Source organism: Urocitellus parryii, chromosome X (assembly GCF_045843805.1).
Source record: "Urocitellus parryii isolate mUroPar1 chromosome X, mUroPar1.hap1, whole genome shotgun sequence".
Lineage (NCBI taxonomy): Eukaryota > Metazoa > Chordata > Mammalia > Rodentia > Sciuridae > Urocitellus > Urocitellus parryii.
Window position 1 is genome coordinate 88,003,537 of NC_135547.1, and position 20,333 is coordinate 88,023,869.

The following is a 20,333-nucleotide window of genomic DNA, read 5'->3' on the forward strand; positions in this document are numbered from 1 at the left end:
GATTATAGGTATGTGTCACCATGTCCAATTTCCAGAAGAGGAAAATTTATATAGACAGAAATTAGATTGGTTATTCTCTACAGATGGGGATTGGGGAAAAAAAAGGAGGAAATAAGAAAGGTCTGCTAATTTTTACGGGATTTTTCTGGGGACGATTAGAGTGTTCTTTAGTTATGGTGATGGTTTTAAAATTTTGTGAATACAGTAAATATCACTGAATTGTTAATGTTAAATGGTCAGTTGTAGGCTGTGTGAATTGTATTCCAATAAAGCTGTTACAAAAAGTGATGTAAGTCAATGATTCTTATGATTATCTGGAAATGACTGAGTTGTGAAAATGCTGTCATGTTATGCTGTTAGATAATAAAGGAAATTGAGCCAAAGTTCTATCCCTGCAGTGATTCATGGCTCAGAACCAATTTGTTTAATACTTGGTACACATAAGTCACATATTCACTGCCTTCATAGATATCTTCTCAGTACTTTCCTAAGAATTGAGAAAATGTTTTCTAATTGGGGTCATTACAAAAAATTAATTAACACATATTTAATGAGACTCATTATGTTTGATATACTATCTTCAAACAGCATGGCACACTGTGTATTCCAATCAATCTGAATCTCTTTCTGTTTATTGCATGTCCCACACTCTGATTTACACACCCTTACATGTACTTCTGGGATGCTTTTCCTACCATTTTTTCTGGCGAGTTGAGATTTACCTTCAGCTCTTGGGTTACACTTATCTTTCCCTATGATATTTGCCTGAAATCAGGTTATTTTCCTGCTCTGTACAGAAAGAGTCCATTCATTGACCTCCTTTAATAGAAAGCACTTATCACAATCTTTGCTAAGAGACTAGGAGCTCCTTGTGGGAAGGGATCATGTCTATCTTTTCCTTCTCTGAGCCCATGGACTGAACATAATGTAGGGTTTTAAAAAAATATTTCTAGTCATAATTAAATATAAAACATTAGTTAGGGGCAATAATCAAATATGAAACCATAAATGGAATTTCTGCTTATTCAACAAGGGTTAAATCTGGATGGAAGAAAATAGTATATAAACTATTTTTACTGAGTGGAACATGATGGAGATTTATTAAAAATTCCACAAACATCAATATTTTCAGATTCAAATGAGCTATGGGAAAGCTGCAATCTAAAAGCTATGTGTTAAGGAAAAGTTTCCTTGATCACAATAGGATCCACACAGGAAGGGTCAGGCCTTTATTTTCTATTGAATGTTATGTCCAGATGGTGCCTGGGCCTATGGCTAAAATTTTGGTAAAACAAGATAAAGAACAAGAAGCCTATTCAGGGCTGGGGATGTGGCTCAAGCGGTAGCGCGCTCGCCTGGCATGCGTGCGGCCCGTGTTCGATTCTCAGCACCACATACCAACAAAGATGTTGTGTCCGCCGAGAACTAAAAAAAAAAAATAATAATAAATATTAAAAATTCTCTCTCTCTCCTCTCTCACTCTCTCTTAAAAAAAAAAAAAGCTTATTCAGTAAGGTTAGAAGCCAGAATGTGGAGTTTGTTTATGAGTTATTAAATTTGTCATACCTTGAACCATTATACCAGTGGATTTTTTGATCATAATTTTTTTATAGGTTTTTATCCTAGCTAGGATATAGCTAGAATAACTGAGTTATCCTAGCTCTGTCAAGGGTTTTATTTCTGGTCCATCATCACCCGGGAGACAAGGATCAGTTTATTACTGACTTGGGAACCTCCCAGGGACTTTGACAAGCCTACCTACTTTGGTTCTTTTTTTTTTTTTTTTTAAGAGAGAATTTTTTTTTAAAGAGAATTTTTTAATATTTATTTTTTAGTTTTCGGCAGACACAACATCTTTGTATGTGGTGCTGAGGATCGAACCCGGGCTGCACACATGCCAGGCGAGCGCGCTACCACTTGAGCCACATCCCCAGCCCCCCACTTTGGTTCTTGAGATGGGTTAAACTCACTCAAGGCTGTATCATTTCCTATAATATCCACTTAAAGGATGGAGACTCTAATTTTGGTAGTGGGCTACTGCATGAACTATGAGAGCTAATTCATATTTGCAATGTATTGTTTTACCTACTCAGCCCAACTCACTTAGGGATGAAGTGAAAAGTGTGCCTCAAATGTGTAAACCAAAAGAATTGGACTGGAGTAACCTCATTCCATCCTAGTACACTGGTGGTCTCATTGATATGTTGGCTCTGGTAAGCGTGGGAGGATGACTCCTGTGTGGCATTGTCAGCGCATTTTTGGTACAAATACCTCTGCTGTTGCTGAATTCAAGCTGCTAACAATTTCATAAATGTTTTACAAGATTCTTGGATATTTATGGGTCAGCTTGTGTGATGTGATCTGGCTCCAGCATTCCACTGAGTGTTGCCAAACTAAGGGAGATTTTTGGGGTTCCTGATGCCTTTGTTCTCATAGATGTGCTCCTTATATAGGCCCATGGTTAATGGCAAGGTTATGATAGGCTGTGGCCCTGAACTCACGTTGTGTATACTATGGAGAGAAGGGAGCAGTGGCAGGTTTCACAGCCCAATTCCAACAGAGGAGATGGAATTATAGGAACTATGTTCTGCTGCAGTCTGGCTGGGCACAAAATTACGAGCCACTCACAGCCTTGTAGATTCAAATAGCAATTCTTTATTCCCGAACTCACACCGGCACTCCACACGCATGTTCTGGGGAAAATCCACACTTCCACTCGGCTCTGCATCCCAAATACTCTCTGAATCCCGCGAGAACTCAAGGGGAACTCAAGGAGCATGGCGGGCGCCTGAGACAGCAGGATACTCCCTATTCCCAGCAGGATACACCCTAAACCTGGACCCACCCTAATCCAGCAGGATCCTCCCTAAACCCGGATCCACCCTGGTCCTTGTGCAGGGTCACCTTTCTCAAACATTCATGCAATGTCACTGCAAAGGACCTGGGTCCAAGCAAGCCCATTTCCACAATGGAGAGTCCTCCCTCTAAGCAACATGGGGTAGGCTGACAAGGAAATTGCCATGTGTCATTCTTTCTTAGCTATGGCTCTCAGCAATGTTCCAGTCTCTGTCCAGGGTTCAAAACTTATCTATGCCTCTCATATCTCCTACCCCTCAGATATATACCACAAAACTGAGGCAGGCAGAGATACAGTAACTTTGCTAAAACCACAAACAAGTGTTGGAGCTGGGATTCTTCCTCAGACTTTACTTCCCCCAAACCAGACTTCTTAACATCTCTGCTATGAGGCCTTTCCTAGGAAATTGGTACAATAAATCAGAATATTGTACTGATGAGTTCTGGGAACAGGACAAAGGCATGTTTATTTGAATGATATCTCACAATCACAAGTCTAAAGAGAAACTTGTTACAGTGACTTGGGAAAATTATTTTCCACAGAACCAGATTGTTATACCAAGGTTGAAACCCTTTGAATCCTATTCTCTGGAAAAGATACTAAACTATGTAAGCAAATAAAATTGGAGAGCATGAGGCATAACAGTTAACTTCATACACCCCTGGTGAGACTGGAAGGTAGTCTTGCTATGTGCATCATGATTTAAATGTAAAATCAGTTTGATTTAGACATATTGCTTCTAAAAAACTTAAGGAAATGATTGGACAGATAAAGATTTCTAAGCAATGGTATTTAACCTACATACATTTGAAAAATTGAACAAGTGGAATGGACGTTAATACAGACCTGTAAAGTTTTGATTTTGAGAAATATACTACTTCCATGCATGAGGTGATATGCATTTAAACTTCTAGGTGTCTTTTTTGGCATGAGAATGCCATTTTTTGGACACATAAACACGAAACATCCCCGAAAGCCACAATATTGCATTATCTTTTCTCAACATGGGGATTCTACTCCGTCTTGGACTTCAACAAGTCCTCCTCCTCCTAATACGCTCCATTTTCCCCTCCTTTGGGTCTAAAATCATGCTTAAGAATGTTTTCTGTGCTCCTTCTGAACCACTGTGAATAAAAGCAACAACAGCCCTTCACCAACATGTCCTGATTTGTATTATCCAAGTAAGGAAAATCTTTAAAAATTACATCTGTAGGGCTGGGGCGATAGCTCAGTGGTAGAGTGCTTACCCAGCACATGTGAGGCCCTGGGTTTGATCCTCAGCACCACATACAAATGAATAAATAGAATAAAGGTATTAAAAAATTCCTACCTTTAAAAAAATCACATCTGTTATCTCTTCACTCCTGTCTGTTGTGTGCTTCAGTCACAGAACTTGTTTTCTTCCCACTAACTACAGAGATTAAGGATGTTTGCACTTAGTGTAATGAGGTATAAGGCTTGGTAGACATTGAAAAACTTTCAGAGACCAGTCTTAACAAACACTGGTGGCACCACTGAGCAACAGCACATGGAGATGTAAACTTCAATTTGTATACAAACTTGTTTAAAAACTGAATAAAAACAGTGTTTTATGCTGAGATTTTTTTTTTTGAGTACTGAGGATTGAACTCAGGGGAACTCGACCACTGATCCACATTCCCAGCCGTATTTTGTATTTTATTTAGAGACAGGGTCTCACTGAGTTGCTTAGCACCTCAGTTTTACTGAGGCTGGCTTTGAAGTTGCAATCCTTCTGCCTCAGCTTCCCAAGCTGCTGGGATTATAGGTGTGTGACACTGTGCCCAGTTTATTGCTGGGATTTTGAGAAGGCTAGTTTAAGAGATTCAGACAAACTAGTGAGTTCAAACATCCTTCACCATCTGATCCTGTGTTACTACCAGCAGGTTCCAGATGGGTGGCAAATTGATTTTACTGCATCATGTCTCTTACCCTAGTACCTTCCTTAGCCATATGAAGTGTGGCTCTTGGCCCTTTATCTCTCATTCCTGTGGTTCCATGATAGAGAATAACAAGTCAGTAAAATGTGGACTGGGAAACACGGCTGGAACTAACAAGACTCTATGTAACTGTTTCCATTATAATGTTTTATCTATACTAAATACAGAATACATTTTCCCTTCCATTTTTTTTAAAGAGAGAGTGAGAGAGACAGAGAGAGAGAGAGAGAGAGAGAATTTTAACATTTATTCATTTTTTCTTAGTTCTCGGCGGACACAACATCTTTGTTGGTATGTGGTGCTGCTGAGGATCGAACCCGGGCCGCGCGCATGCTAGGCGAGCGCGCTACCGCTTGAGCCACATCCACAGCCCCTTCCCTTCCATTTTAACTGATTCTTATTTTGGATTACCCCCCCCCCTTTGTTTGGGCAAGAAAGGAATACTGTCTCTTTCTGAGTGTAATCCAAAATATATGAAGAAAAATCAACCTTTTCTACACAGTTTTATTTTAATGGAAGGAAAACCCACCACATACATTTCAGATTGAAAGAGAAGCAAAACAAAACAAAACACTGCAAGTAATTGACCTTGGTTCCCAGGACAAAGATTTTTAAAAGTTGGGACTTTTCTTTGCAAGGGCAGCAACAATGTGCCTTATAGACTGGCAAAGCTTATCCAATAAGGAACTGTCCTGGTTCTACCTACTGCGGCTGCCTTACCAAGTACTTCCAGTCCCTACCCAGGTTAGAGTGAAATACTGGTGGTCCCAATAGTTTTATTGAAATTAATCATTTAAAAAATATTTTTAAATGACAAATCAAAATGCCTCAGTCTCAGTAACCATATATTCAACTGAAACTTTTATCTATGTAAATGAGATTTATTTCCTTCCCACTAGTAAGTCTTTATTTCACTCACATTACAGCTATGTATTTTCCATACTTAGTATCTGCCTTGCCCAATATCAAAGAAAAAAATCCAAAATGATTAGTAAATAAAAATGTAGGAAATAACACCCCCTTGAGTTTTAAATATTTTTAAGGTTTAAAAAGTGTTTTAAGTTTGTAATTCCTAGTAGGAAAACATTATCTGAATGAACACCCTAATGGCAAACCATTGTAAAATGGATTTGCTGCAGAGGGGTAGGGATTATCTTCAAAGCACCCCAGCTCTCCTGATGAGGTCAGAGGTACACTGGTTTGTATTATTGCGAGAGCCATTAAGTGATCTAGGTTGCTTTTCCTTCAGTAAGGGTTTTGTCAGGTGGGCATTATGCTTGACCTCCAAATTTGGCTGACAATTTATTGATGAGATTCATAACCTTTGGGTTGCTTTGATATTTTGACATATTTGCTGGGTTCTGGGCCATATCCTGGAAGGCCACCATAACTTCTGGATCCTGCATGGCTGCAAGAACCTCCAGATCACTAAGAATTTCATTGAGCCCAGGCATTCCTGCCATTCCAGGCATGCCCCTCCCATTCCAGGCATTCCTCTAGGAAAATTACCAGGCATTCCTCCAGGAAAGCCACCTGGAAAAAAGCCAAACTGAGCTCCTGCTTGTCGTCTGGCTTCTTCCTCTGGGCTCTCTCACCTTCTTCTCGAGCCTTCTTAACTCTTTCTATTTTTTCTTTGATCTCTCGCTCTTCACGTTTTCGCTCATATTTTCTCCGATGTTCAGCAATTTTCTGGGCCCGTGGTTGAACTTCTTTCAGCATTGCACTAGCATCATCATCATAATCGAGTTTACAGGCAAGAGCAAGATCATGGACTGCTTCTTCCGGGTGGCCCAAAAGTCTGTGGGCTTTCCCTCACCACTTGTAAGGCTGAGCTGAATCAGGATTTATTTCAATGGCTCTGTCACAGTCTCGAATGGCAGCATTTGGCTTCTGTAATTTGATGAAGACACTGGCTCTCTTGGCATACAGAATGGCCAAGCGAGGATTTAGCTTGATAGCATCTGTGAACAAGTCAATGGCTTTCTGTAGTTCACCATCATTCAGGGCTTCAATGGCAGCCCCTTTCTTTTCATTTGCTTGATCCATCATCTCCTCGGTTATCTCCGCATTTTCATCTCCCATTTCTTGAGGAGCATCAGGGTCTGGTTCAATTACACCTTCATTATCAATTTCTAGATCACTTTCCTCACTTGATGGCTCATCTCTCTTAATGTTTTCTTCCTTGGTATTTTCTTCTGATTTAGGTTTATGAGTTACCCCCCCATGCTCTCCACCCACTCTCTCAGGAAGCGCATCTCCTCGTGTGCAGGATGCTCAGATCCTGCTTACACATTTTCAGGAAGGCCTGAAGGTCGCTCACATTGCGGGGATCCATGGTCTAGGAGAGGCAGGCGGAGGCAGCTGCGGCCTGGTCCCAGGCCCAGGCGCTGGCTCCTCGTGACCCCGTAGAAGGGGGCGGATCCGTGAGGCCGAACAGACTAGAACCTCGTGGTGGATGGCTCCTCCCCCTCAAGACATTGTTATTAAAAAAAGAAAAGGACATGTGAGTCCCAGGAATCTTAGTTTGAAAACTGATTGCACCAGGAATTAGTGTTTTTTTTTTTTAATTTTTAGTTTTATTTTTCAGTTGTTGATAGACCTTTGTTTTATTTATTTATATGCAGTGCTGAGAATAAAGCCCAGTGCCTCACACATGCCAGGCAAGTGCACTACTGCTGAGCCCTAGCCCCAACCCAGGAATTAGTGTTTTGACCTTGAGTAAGGTACTTATTTTCTCAGATTGTCAGTTATCACATGTATAAAATGGGATAACTAAATATATTTATGTGTTTTAGTGAAAATGGGCCATTTTTATTATTTCAGTGTGAGTTCAAATTGGTTGAGACATATATGTCATTCAATTTTGTTTCTATAGAACCAAATATATAAACATAGTGACAACTGGAAACAGGAAATTCAGTTGTTCCAACTAGAAATGGGGTCCATTGGCTTATATATATTCTACAACCAAGGAGTTGAGAATGTAGCTCAGTGGTAGAGTTGAAAGGGTAAAGTTTCTAAGCTGCAAAGCCTGAGTTAAAATGTAAAGGACTAGGTATTGTAAAGTTTCTGAACTGCACACAGAACCTGAAATTCCTGAGGCAGTTAAGACAATGCCTGGTTCTGAGCATTTAGTTGTTAAATAACCTGGACCCTGTGCAGTTTGGCACGTAGGCATTCAGGGCCCAAACCAATCAGTTTGAATGTACCCCCCTCCTTAGGACTGACCTATCACCCCCGCCTGACCTGTTCCCGGCAATGAATGGACTAATCATGTTTGAGAGTTGTTGTTCAATTTTCCCGCGCCTCATGATGATTTGCTCTGATGTATGCAAAGTCCCTGCCCTCCCTTAAAAAGTGTACTTAAGCACTGCTCAACCCCTGCTCGGGGCTCTTGGCCGCTCTCCCTTCTTGAGTGAGCCTGGAGCCCCAGCGCGCTGGATTGGATCCTCAATAAACCCCCTTTTGCTGTTGCATGAGTCGGTCTCTTGGTGGTCTCTTCCTCCGACGTTCGCTGGACCCTTACAGAGTGTGTGCCTAAAATAGACGACAACCATAACCCTAGGAACCCCCTTTGGTTTATGGTTAGACCTCTGTGGAGACTTTGAAGATAGACTTCTTGGCACATATATTATTACTAGTTTTTAAACTTGCCATACTTTCTAGTGGCATGATGAAGCCAAGACACTGAATACAGAACAGATTAAATCAAATGAACACTTTAGAAGGTAGTTTTAAGTAGAAATAAAAAATTGTGCTTACTTTTACTAACAATCTAATATATAATAAACCTAAGAAACAAAAGAAATGGACAAACATATATAATTGAAATGTTTTCACTTGCTATAGAGTATAAGATAGCTAAAGCAGTTATTGTTTGGTACTGCATAAATGATACAACATAAAATTTCAGTATTACATTTGCCTTTTCCTTGCTGTGCAAAAGTACAGAACTGTTTTTTTGGGGGGTGCTAGTTTACCTTTATGTGATTTTATAAGTATGGTAGCCACATGCCCTTGGTTTCCATCTAATGTTCAGGTATAAATGAAAATAACATATGTTTTTACACTTGAAAACATTCCAGTTTGTAAAATAAATCATATGGTCATACTAGTTTCAGCCATTACTATAATTTTAACATCAAAATGGAAAGAGTTATGTACTATGTTTCACAACAAGGGAAAGAAAAGAAAAAAGGAACAAATGGAGATAGATGGAGGGAGTGGGAAATGGAAAGGGAGAACAAGACACTTGGAAAAGTCAAACATTTGTTTGTAAAAATTTGAGAGCTAAATGGCAAAATCCAGAAGTTCTTCCATGATATTTTTGATGTTTAGATTCAGGTATTATTGGGATAGATATATTTAATAATGCATACTTTACTAGCATATCTACAACTTCTTCCATATTTTGAAAATATCAGAGCTCAAGAATGTATTTCCTTTTAATTATACAATACATTCCATAACTGTTGGTGTCTCATTCATATTGTTTGTTGAACTTCTTCCACTTTCAACATTACATAAACTAATAGATACCCCTGTAATTTAACAGAGCTATCTTTTTAAATTAGTAATTAATTTTATTCTTCTTTAAGAGTTAAGGTTAAGGTAGGGTTAGCAATATAAGTCAGAATTTGACATAACCTAAGAAGAGGCATTCAAATCTCCATAAAAAATCAAGCAGAGTGTTTTCTCATTCGCTTAGTAATAATAAAATCTTAATTCAGATGTTATAATTTGATTTAAGCAGATATTTTATGAAAAAGAACCCATGCAAAACATAATATCTTTGTATTCTATCCAACAGAACCAGTGAATGTAATAATCAGAAGTGAAAATGATGTAATATGTCTTATTTGAATTCATTATTTTAAAATTTTATTTTATTTTTGTAGTATTGGAATAAAACCCAGGGCCTCACACATGCTAGGCAGGTACTGAGCTACAACCCTAATCCTTGAATTTATAATTTTTATTAAGAGAGAAGATGGGTTTAGAAGTTAAGGGTTTTTTTGTCCAGAATTTTATTAATTATGCTAAAACTGATAGTAGAATTACTTTAGTGACTCAGCATATTTCATACAAACTGATATTACAAATGCAATTACTGTTAAAAAGAATCTGAACACTGTTAGCTTTAAAGTAGGAAAATGCTTTCATGTTATTCAATATGACTCTGGTTCAGTTTACTTCTGTATTTGTTCTTTTATGTCTTCTTTGAGATCCCAAAACATTTTAACCATGAATATCCTGAAATAATTCTCTGTCATTTTTCTGCTGTAGCTGCCAATGCTTCTAATGATGTGGTGTCTTGATTTGTTTGTGGTACTTTCTTCCCTTGTCTTTTCATGTTGCTCATGTGTCTTCCTTTCCAGCTCTGTGGATCTGGTGTTATTGTTTTTATCCTATAGATTTGTAGTGTTCTTGTAGGGTTCCAAGATCCCTCCTTTGTGGGGAAGGACAATGTTAACAGATCCCAATATCAACATCACCTATGAACAAATTATTGTTATTAAAACATTTACAGTTTAGTCTCAATGTCCAGAAATGTTGGATTCAATTATTATTTACAATATAATCAGTAGTTTCATCAAAAGGTTTACAGTTTCTGGTGGTGGACAATGAACTGGGGGTCAGGCATAGGACTATATGCTGAGGGGGAAAGATGTGAGGGTATAGAGTTAATATATCTTAGGAAATGTGAAGGAGAAATCTAATGATGAGGGTTAGCAGTAGGGGAATAGACAGGAAGTAATTTAGGGTAGAAAAGTTTGTGGGAGGACAGTAGAGCACATAAAACAAACACACATATGTATTTAGAAAAATACAGGATGTAGACATAGTAAAATTTGGAGGGTGAAAGAAGGAGAAAAAGAAAAAAGGGAAGGAAAGAAAGAAAAAAGAAGAAAAAAGAAAAAAGGGGGAAAAGGGGCTTATGCAACTCCTCTATATTATATTATTCAGGTGACTCAGTTCTAAAAGTTCTATTTCATGCAAAGTTCTTGGTTTTACATATGTTGGGGATGTGAGGGTCAGAGGATAGAAGGGTAGAAGAGAAGGAAGAAGAGGAGAAAAAATACTCTTAGAGATCCGTTTCTTTCTCTTTTCATCCAGTAGGTGGGGTTATCTCATCCAGTAGGTGTCTCTGCCCTCAGAATGGTGTAGGTGACCAGGGTGTGAAGACTGGATCTCTGGATCATCTGGAAGCTGGGAGTGCCGCTCACCAGTCCCAGCAGGGAAATAGCACCTCACAGGTCTTTCTTTTCGACCACTCATCTGACTTGAGCCCCTGGTATCGTCTCCCTCTCTTGCCCAGAGATTTTCCAGATCCTGGTCTCTGTTATGCTCCAGACTTTAGTCCCCTCCCCTCTCTTGCTTATCAGGTCCCAACTGTGGGACCTCTCACCCCCAGGCTCACTCCACGTGGGCGGCGCCCTGTTCCCCTGCACTCCTGTCCAACTGAGAGCTGTTTTTGTGTTGGGTGGTCACTATGTCGAGTTACCTATGCTGGGGAGGGTGGGGGAATTAGAAATCAGGTACCTGCTCAAATTGCAATCTGATCTGATAGCCATGCCCACCAAAAAAATGGCAAGGAAGGTTTTCCCAGATGGAGTCGGTCTGCCTCCAGTGCTGGGGTGTCTCGTGATATGGGGGGAGCTGGGCTGTGGATAAGAAGCAGCTGAGTGACCTGCGTAAAATTTGGATCACAGTCTGGAGTTCTGCAGAGGTGCTGATAGGTAGTTCCGCTAAGCTGCTTATGAGCTGTGCATGAGCTCGAACTGTGGGGTTTGGGTATGGAGTTTGTAGATCTACTCGTGCCCAGAGGCTCTGATTTCTGCGTAGGTGGTCGCAGCGCTGGCGATTTCCGTGAAAATCCACTGTAAAGGGGTCTTCCCACACTCTCTAGGATGCTGTACTCTGTCTAGGTAAGACCCCGTGGAGAAGCTTCCCATCTGCTCTCCCAGCTTCACGCCACAGAGCAGCCAGAAATAGGACTTCCTCTACTCTGCCATCTTCCTCTCTCCCATGTACTTATTCTTAATGGAGTTACTAAAGTTACTCTTCCAATAGTGAGGTCACACCCACAGGAATTAAGTGCAATTATTGTGGAAGGTATTTTATCTATGGTAGGAAGGATGTGTGCCATCTGTTGTTAGTATGCCTAAGAAGGAAGTCATCAGGCATATTTCTCAGAAATGTAAGAGCATCCATTCAGACCATAGCAGAATATATTCCAGTTGGGGCTGGGATTGTGGCTCAGTGGTAGAGCACTCGCCTCATGTGAGACCCTGGTTTCGATCCTCAGCACCACATAAAAATAAATAAACAAAATAAAGATAAAAAAGAATATATTCAAGTTGGGTCAGTCCTTCCTCTATGAGACCCACTGCCACTTGTTATCAGCATGGAAAACCTTTTCAGTGTATCTCAGCTATTCATTTTTAAAAATAAATTTCTGTTAGCATAAAACATTAAATATTAAAGCACTCACAACCATAGACTCAACCAGCTGAGTAGATCCTTCTTCATCTCTTCATCTAGATTTAGATCTTACTCTCACTTGATCACTCATAATTCACACTGAAAGCAGAGTGATGTAATTGGAAAATGCATTGAAGAGGATAGTTATATAAGAGCAATTCCATGGCAATTGTTAATTTGTAATTTTTTAAAAATTTGGAAATACTTTCAAAATAAATCCAAAAGTATAATTATATATGCTTCCCAAGTGCTTGCAAAGTCATTTATTTTGGCCATGGTAGCAGAGATATTATCTCAAGACACATGGCAGAAGACAGGTCATTTCAGATGAGATTTGGTTCTGCAACTAGATTCCCCATCATTGAGAAACTTAGGAAAATACTTTTAGAGAATTGAAACTGAAGTGACTAATGCTTTTGTCACATAGAGAGCAGGCTGTGCCTTACTCCTTTCTTTCCCTGAGTTATTCAATTGTATAACATAGCAGTTTGTCTTGAGTTACTTCATTTTAAGTACACATGCCAATGTACAATAATTCTACATCTTGTTTGTACAAGTAAAGAACCACCATCTACCCAGCACAACCATAAGGCATAAACTGGTTAAATAATTTTTCACACCAATAAAAATTACTCCCTATGCACTTACCAAATTAGATGAGGAACACATGGACACATGGGTATATTAAATCATATCAGAAACATCAGACACATGAGCTTATCAATCACACCAGACTCTCACTTAAGACCCATAAAAAAAGGGGTACCTCAAACTGTATCACAGCACACTGACCTATCACCTAGTCACATTTCAAGAGCCTTGTCCAGGAAGATCACCATAGTGATGAACCTCTGTCCCCAGGATTCAGTTCAGCATGGTTGTCCATGATGATGGCGGCCCACTTCAAAATGTTGATTGTACCCTCCTGTTGGCAGTTGTGCTCCTGAGTCTGTTTAAATAATTTTCTGACCACCTGCAGTGACTCTTTGCATTTCTATCCTTGTACTGCCTCTTTAAAATCCCATTGTTACCTTAACACTTTCTCAGCTTTGCTGTAACCTAGATGTTGTTATGTGAAGAGTGATGTGTGATTTGAATGTTATAGATATTAGTAAGTAAGACTGGAATGGAATAAAATAATTTGCAATTGCCATGGTCACAAATACCAGGAATAGCCATTGAAGTATAGTTGACGAAAGTTATGGAGTTTTGTGAGTTTATTGTTATTCAAGCAATTCTGACAGTTTTGAAAGACACAAACATGTTCTGTCTATGTAAATGGCATAGCTTGCTCATAATACACACTTCCATTAACTAGCTCCATTTGCTCCTATAAGAAAATGTGTTGTGTTACACACAATGTCTCTCCCTCATTCTTTCTGGTATCCTCTAGAGCTGTTTCTGTACTGTCGAAGGCAGAGGTGAGAAGTTTTGATACAGAACATGGGTGGCCACTCACTAGGTGCTGAAGACACAGTCATAACTCCACATAACCCCCATTTTCCATATATTTCCTCACTACTTGCCCTGTATACTGCTCCAGTTCCCACTGAGGACTCAGGACTCTGTACTATGGTCATGCAGGCACTTATAGGATTCGGATACCTTCAATAGCACCTCTGACACTTGCCCCATCTCACAGAAAAAACTAGGACCACCTTCCTCCATTGTCACATCTCCTCCACAATTTCTAAGTCCTATGGCAGTGGTGCTATCTGTAAGGATAACAACAACCTCTACTAGACCCTTGCAACTCAGATGTCACATAGTGTGCTGCTTAACCCTCTCAAAGTCCACTGTCTCCTCCTGACACTCACACTTAAGTTCATGGGAGGACTGATCTGTGGACCTACCAGCTGAATCTTAGAAAGAATGAAGACTGTAGGAAGAATTAAGACACAATTATCCCTGGTACAGCATTGTGAACAGCAAAACACAAGCACAATAATAGGCATGTTGCACACTGTCAGGCAGTAAAATGGTGAACTGGGTTTTCCTGCTTCAGAAAAGACCTGAGAACTAAATGGGTTTGAACATCATTATTGTTTTTACTTTCTCTTCCAGGAACTATGAGAATTGACATCCCTACATTACCCTTCGGAATGGATGTGTCTCAGAAAGAACTACTGAATAATAATAGATATTAAAGATCTTAAAACTTTCATTTTTTTAGGTGCTGGGGATCAAACCCAGGGCCTTGAGCATATTAGGCAAGAATTCTACCACTGAACCGTACCCCCAACCCTTAATACCTATTTTTTGTACATGCTTTGATCAATGATTTCCTTCCCTTCTTCTGTTTTATTTGTCAAGCTTGCAATGACTCTGTCCACTCCTAGAAAACAAATATATTCAGATGTATTTACTTTGGTGGGGTACTTTATTGTATATTTAAGTCTATGGACTGGAAAATTTTTCCTTGACCATTTCTGTTCTTTCAGACAATGTGTGGTTCAGAAATATCCATAGATATTTGTTATAGGACCAAGGCTCCGTCTATTGTCACATGACATATAGCAGTAGTGACTATACTCTTCATATACTGTATTACAAAAATATCAAATAACCTATTCATAAGACAAAGTTGATATTTTTAAATAAAGTTGATCAGGATCACACTATCTCCACAACACATTAGCATTTCAGAATGAAAGACTTTAATAATATTTATTCTGATTATGACACCTCACAAAGAGGATCTTTGAAGTTTGGACAAATTGGTTAAGATGAGGAAAGAAACTTGGCATAGTAGTTTAGGATTAATGGACATAGCAAGTCAAGGATTTTATATCCTTTTAAAAATCTATTATTTATTTATTTTTATGTGGTGCTGAGGATTGAACCCAGTGCCTCACATGTGCTAGGCAGACACTGTACCACTGAGCCACAATCTCAGCCCTTTATCTACTTTTTACTTGGTATGTAATAATTCTATATATTTATGGGGTATAGAGTAATAGTTCCATCCATGTATACAATGTGTAATGATCAAATCATGATAATTAGCATTTCCTTCACCTCAAATGTTTATTACATCTTTGTGTTAGGAACATTCAAAATACTTCTTAGCTTGAATAATACAGCTAATTTTTTAACTGTGTAGCCACCCTACTGTGATATAGAACAGTAGAATTTATTCCTACTCTTTAACTGTATTTTGGTACCTATTGTCCATCCTCTCTGTATTCTCCTTCTCTTTTGCAGCTTCTTGTGACCTTTATTATACCCTCTCATTCTATGAAATTAACCATTTTTAAACCTTCCTTATATGGTTAAGAACATGCAACAAATATCTTTCTGTAATTAAAATATGGATTTTCAGACAAGGGATTCAAAGAGTCTTGCAATTGAAAAATGTTATTTGACATTTTTAGCTGAAGAACTGATGGTTCTTTCAAGCAGTTGCTGCAATGAACAACAAATTTTTTTGCAACTTTTGTTTTCCTGGGCAACAAATTCCTATATTAATGAAGTTATTTTAAAGAGGCCAGTGGAATACAAATTTTCATTAATGTATTTTTGGCAGTGAATGGGATCATACCCAGGGCTTCTTGTATTCTAAGCAAGCACTCTTACCACTGAGCTAAAGCCTTAGCACAACTTTTGTTAATGTAAGTTGTATATATCATTTCAGTTCTCTTTGCTTTCTTTTATATAACTTACAGTTTAGTGTGGGAAATAGTATATAGAAGAAAAGGACAGGAAAGAGGTTCTGATAAGGACATAGCTCTTTGAAAGTAAGTTAGGATATCCTATTGCATTCACTCCTCTATATCCCATCCAACTTGTTTTCTTATTAGGAAACACCTTGAGTGGTAAAGGGAAGGTTTCTCCATACACTTCTTCCCCCTAACAAGCAGCTTAAATAGGAATGTAATTCTTCAAAATTTTTTTTACAGTGGCAGTAGTCTTAATATCAATCTTTTATTTAGTTTATCTTTTATTTTTTTGTGTTCTTTCTTAGCAAAGATAATATCATTGCCAAATTTTACTTGCCTTTTCTCCTCTTTACTCCAGTTTTTAGTATAGTGCCCTCAGAATTGTTCAAAGAATGACAGAGAGTGAATTCTGGATTTAGACTTGCTGTGAGCAACTAATTAGTAAATTATCAGATTCATTACATCAATGAATCTGGAAGGTTGTGTCTCTTAGGACTTGGGCTTGGTGATATCAGAGAGAAAGATTATAATTACCCTGCAGGATGTGGCCAAAGATTTGAAATTGTTTCTGAATGGCTCCACTGCAGCTTCAAGAGCAGGCTTCCACCAGATACCAATCTTTAACATTTTTATAGGCAACTGGATCATTTCAAAGGAACATTATTGGTTTAGATGGGAGGAAATTGTTCTGGTGACACAGAGGAAGCAGGAGAAAATATGAAAGATATTGATTGTAGAGACAAAAGAATTTCCTTATACTTGGCCCTAGGCTGCCATACTTGAAGTGACAGAAGCTCCTCCGTCTGTGGGAGGGTTCAACATCCCATATGACCATAGCTTCCCATCTTCCTGGCAGCAGATTTTTATGAACAAACATATTTCCATAGGCTCTAGGGGAATGAGAGTTGGGGGACAAAGTCTACAGATTCTGTGCACCTGGATTCAGACAACTGTAAACTGTGTCATCTATGCTTAGACTGCTTGGTGTTTGAGGTCAAATTGTTTATTACCTAGCAGGTTAAATATAACTTTCATATTGGCTCATAAAAAGAGAGGCATGGATTTGGAGGTCCCTTTGCTACAGCAGTGTAGCAAATTATATTCATGTATATTCCAGTCCAAGCAGTCTTCATATGATGCCAAAAAGAACAAAAGGTCACAGGTACCTGCTAGCCCTTTGGTCTTTAAGTTCTTGTCTGTCCATTTATAAAACAAACACTATTTTATCCATAGATGGAACTTAGATTTCACTGGTAATTATACATGTTGTGGTAGACCAAAGGGGCCCATATCAAAGGTGATTTTTTTTTAAATATTTTTTTTTTTTAGAGAGAGAGAGAAGAGAGAGGGAGAGAAATTTTTTTAATATTTATTTTTCAGTTTTCAGTGGACACCTTTATTTTATTTTATGTGTTGCTGAGGATCGAACCCAGCGCCCCACGCATGCCAGGCAAGCACGTTACCGCTTGAGCCACATCCCAGCCCCTCAAAGGTGATCTTTATGTCTAAGGTCATGGAAAACCCCAGGAGGAGAATCAGATTGCATTCTTATGTGCTTTGCATATACTTCTATAGCAGCACTATTAACCACTGAAAATATTCTTTGAAATACTTTTGTATTCTCCAGTATGTGGTTTGCAATTCAATTTGCAAACATTAAGAGAGAATACTTGAGCTGAAAATATCTGGAAGACTGCTATATCCTTTTAAATTGTTTTTTTAGTTGCAAGTGGACAAAATACCTTTATTTTATTTATTTATTTTTATATGGTGCTGAGGCTTGAACCCAGTACCTCACACATGGTAGACAAGCACTGTACCACTGAGATACATCAGCCCTGCTATATCCTTCTTGAATGGACCCATGTTTATATATGCTATAATATAAATGTCTCTATTATTATAAATTATTGGCAAATATAGTTAAAATATACTTTGTATTTTAAGAGTGTTTTGTGTTACTTGTTGACAAATTATAAAACATGGAATATTATAACAAAAAACTCAGCAATGGGTGATTTGTACTTACCTGTGCTAACATTACCCCTTTATCAGCATAAGTAATTAAAAGCTAGCTGTATTATTTCAAGAAGTTGAACACAAAACCAAGATGCACAGGAAGAATGTAAGTCATGAATATTGGATTATATAATGAAATAATGCCTTTATAATGTTTATCTAAAAGATAATCATAATAAAGGGGGAAACACCCTATGAGTGTCATACAGTCATATCAGAGACTATTAAACAGTACAATAATATAGAGAAGTGTATTTAGTTCTTATGAATAGTTTTTCAGATCTGTACAGTGAAAAGCTAGACTGACCTAGGGGGTAAAAATCCTTACATTGTTAACAAAATATCTTCTAGCCCCATAACTCATGTGTAATCACTTGTTAATGAAAAAATTCCATAACTACGTGGGCAAAAATAATGTAAACTTTTACTTTTTTGTGCATTTCAAAATTCACTTATATTGATGTTCCTTCACCCCAATCCATCCCATTACCAAACAGGAATGAGCTAAGGAGTGACAAAAATATTCTTCTTTCTCATTTTCTTCCTTTTCCCTTGGAATAAACCAAGACTTCACTAGATTTTTTTTTGAAGTTGGAAGGATAACAAAAGTCTCAAAATTTCCTTCAAATAAAATAGAGTGAATAAATAAATAGGAATTCAAATGTCAGTAAGCTAGTAAGCCTCAATATAAATGTAAGATAGTTTCACTTTAACAGGGGAGTGTTAGAAGAGAGGTTTCCTGAGAGGCACTCATTTAAAAAATAAATTATAGCTTAAGTTATTACTAGATAGATCATTCCTGGCAAAGGCAGAAAGAATGAACATTTCCTCTCCTTTCATGAATCTTGTAAGGCTAAGGTATAGTGGCTTGCAAATGTCATATTGGACTGTAAATCATGTGCCATATGATTAATCATGGTTATTTATGGTATTCTCAAGGCTGGGGAGATAGCTCAGTGATAGAGCACTTGCCAGCATGTACTAGGCCCTGGGTTCAATGCTGAGCACTGCAAACAAAACAAAACAAACAAAACATTATTAACATTAGACATTTTTAATGGGTGTAAAAAATTATTAAAACAGCCATTTCATTTCTCCTTCTCCTAATCTAGCCACATAAGTCATCTCCAATAGATGATACAGATTTCAGCAATAATTTGTAAAATATTCCAAGAGTTGGCATAGTCCCAAGAATTAGAGAAAACTTCCACCCACTCATAAACTCCCAAAGTAAATGTAAATACAGCGTGGTTCTCATTTTCTTTCATATAATGCCACATGACACCAAATAACTTTGTAAGTACGTTATGAAGAAAACAAAAGCTATTTAAAATATTTAAATGCAGAAAACTCAAATTTCCTTCAATCAGGTCACAAATCACCCCAAAACTGGAATCACATTTACAAACAGAATGAGTAGAATGTTTAGGACAACCAAAACAGCCCCATGTAACTTTTAAAATGTAATCATTTACTCAAATACATTTCAGATGGGAATGGTGATAACACAGGAAGCAAAAATAAGTTCGCAATTGAAGTTTCTAGAAGCTCATGAAAACAATAACATCCCATGTCGCAGATGCAAAAAGAAAAACAATTGTAATGCAGTTAAGAGTACTCTGGTCATCTTCGTTCCTTTAATCTTGTAAGGTGTTAACTATTTTCACTTCCCTTATCACAAAGTTAGTCCACAGGAGGAGCTGGTGGATCTTGTCCATTATGAGGACTGGTTGGCTTTCCGGATAAGTTGGATCCTCTTAGATTAGGCGGTCTCAGCAAGAACGCGATCACTGCAATAACCATCCAGGCCATCAAGATCATAGTAATATCGATGCCGTTGTCACCGGAGGGTCCTGGTAATTCCTGAAGACATTCTGTGTCCGTGCAGTAGGACTGGGACTGCCGCAACAACTCGATCAGCCTTCGCATCACTTGATCATGAGAGCAAACACATTCACAGGGATCGAATCCACCTTCTGCCATGATTGCTCAGCTTGATTTTACTTGACTGTTTAAATCCGTCCAGGACACAACCGACCGACCGGGTGAGGAGGGAAGGGGCCGCGACCTAGTCTCGACGGAAAGACAGCACAGGGCGTCTGGCTGCCGCTGCTCCGGAAGCTGCTGCTGCTGGTGCTCTGGTCCGCGGTCCGCAGTGTCCTCCCCTTCCTCTGTTTGGATTCGAGATTGACCACGTCACTCTTAGCCACGAGACTGGGATCTGCCGCCCCCAGATGGCGGCTCAACAGATTGCAGCGCCTCAGCAACGGGTGATTTATATAAGTTCCATTTCACCGCATCCTTATGAATTATATCTATGATACAGTCTCTATTTTTAAGTAAAACACTAAGTGT

General features: G+C 38.6%; 2 pseudogenes; both read right to left on the reverse strand.

Moving 5' to 3' along the window:
- Positions 1-6,086: 6,086 nt before the first annotated feature.
- LOC113178222 (hsc70-interacting protein pseudogene) lies at positions 6,087-7,150 on the reverse strand (annotated as a pseudogene).
- An 11,879-nt stretch (positions 7,151-19,029) lies between these two features.
- LOC113178221 (small integral membrane protein 14 pseudogene) lies at positions 19,030-20,123 on the reverse strand (annotated as a pseudogene).
- Between the last annotated feature and the right edge of the window lie 210 nt (positions 20,124-20,333).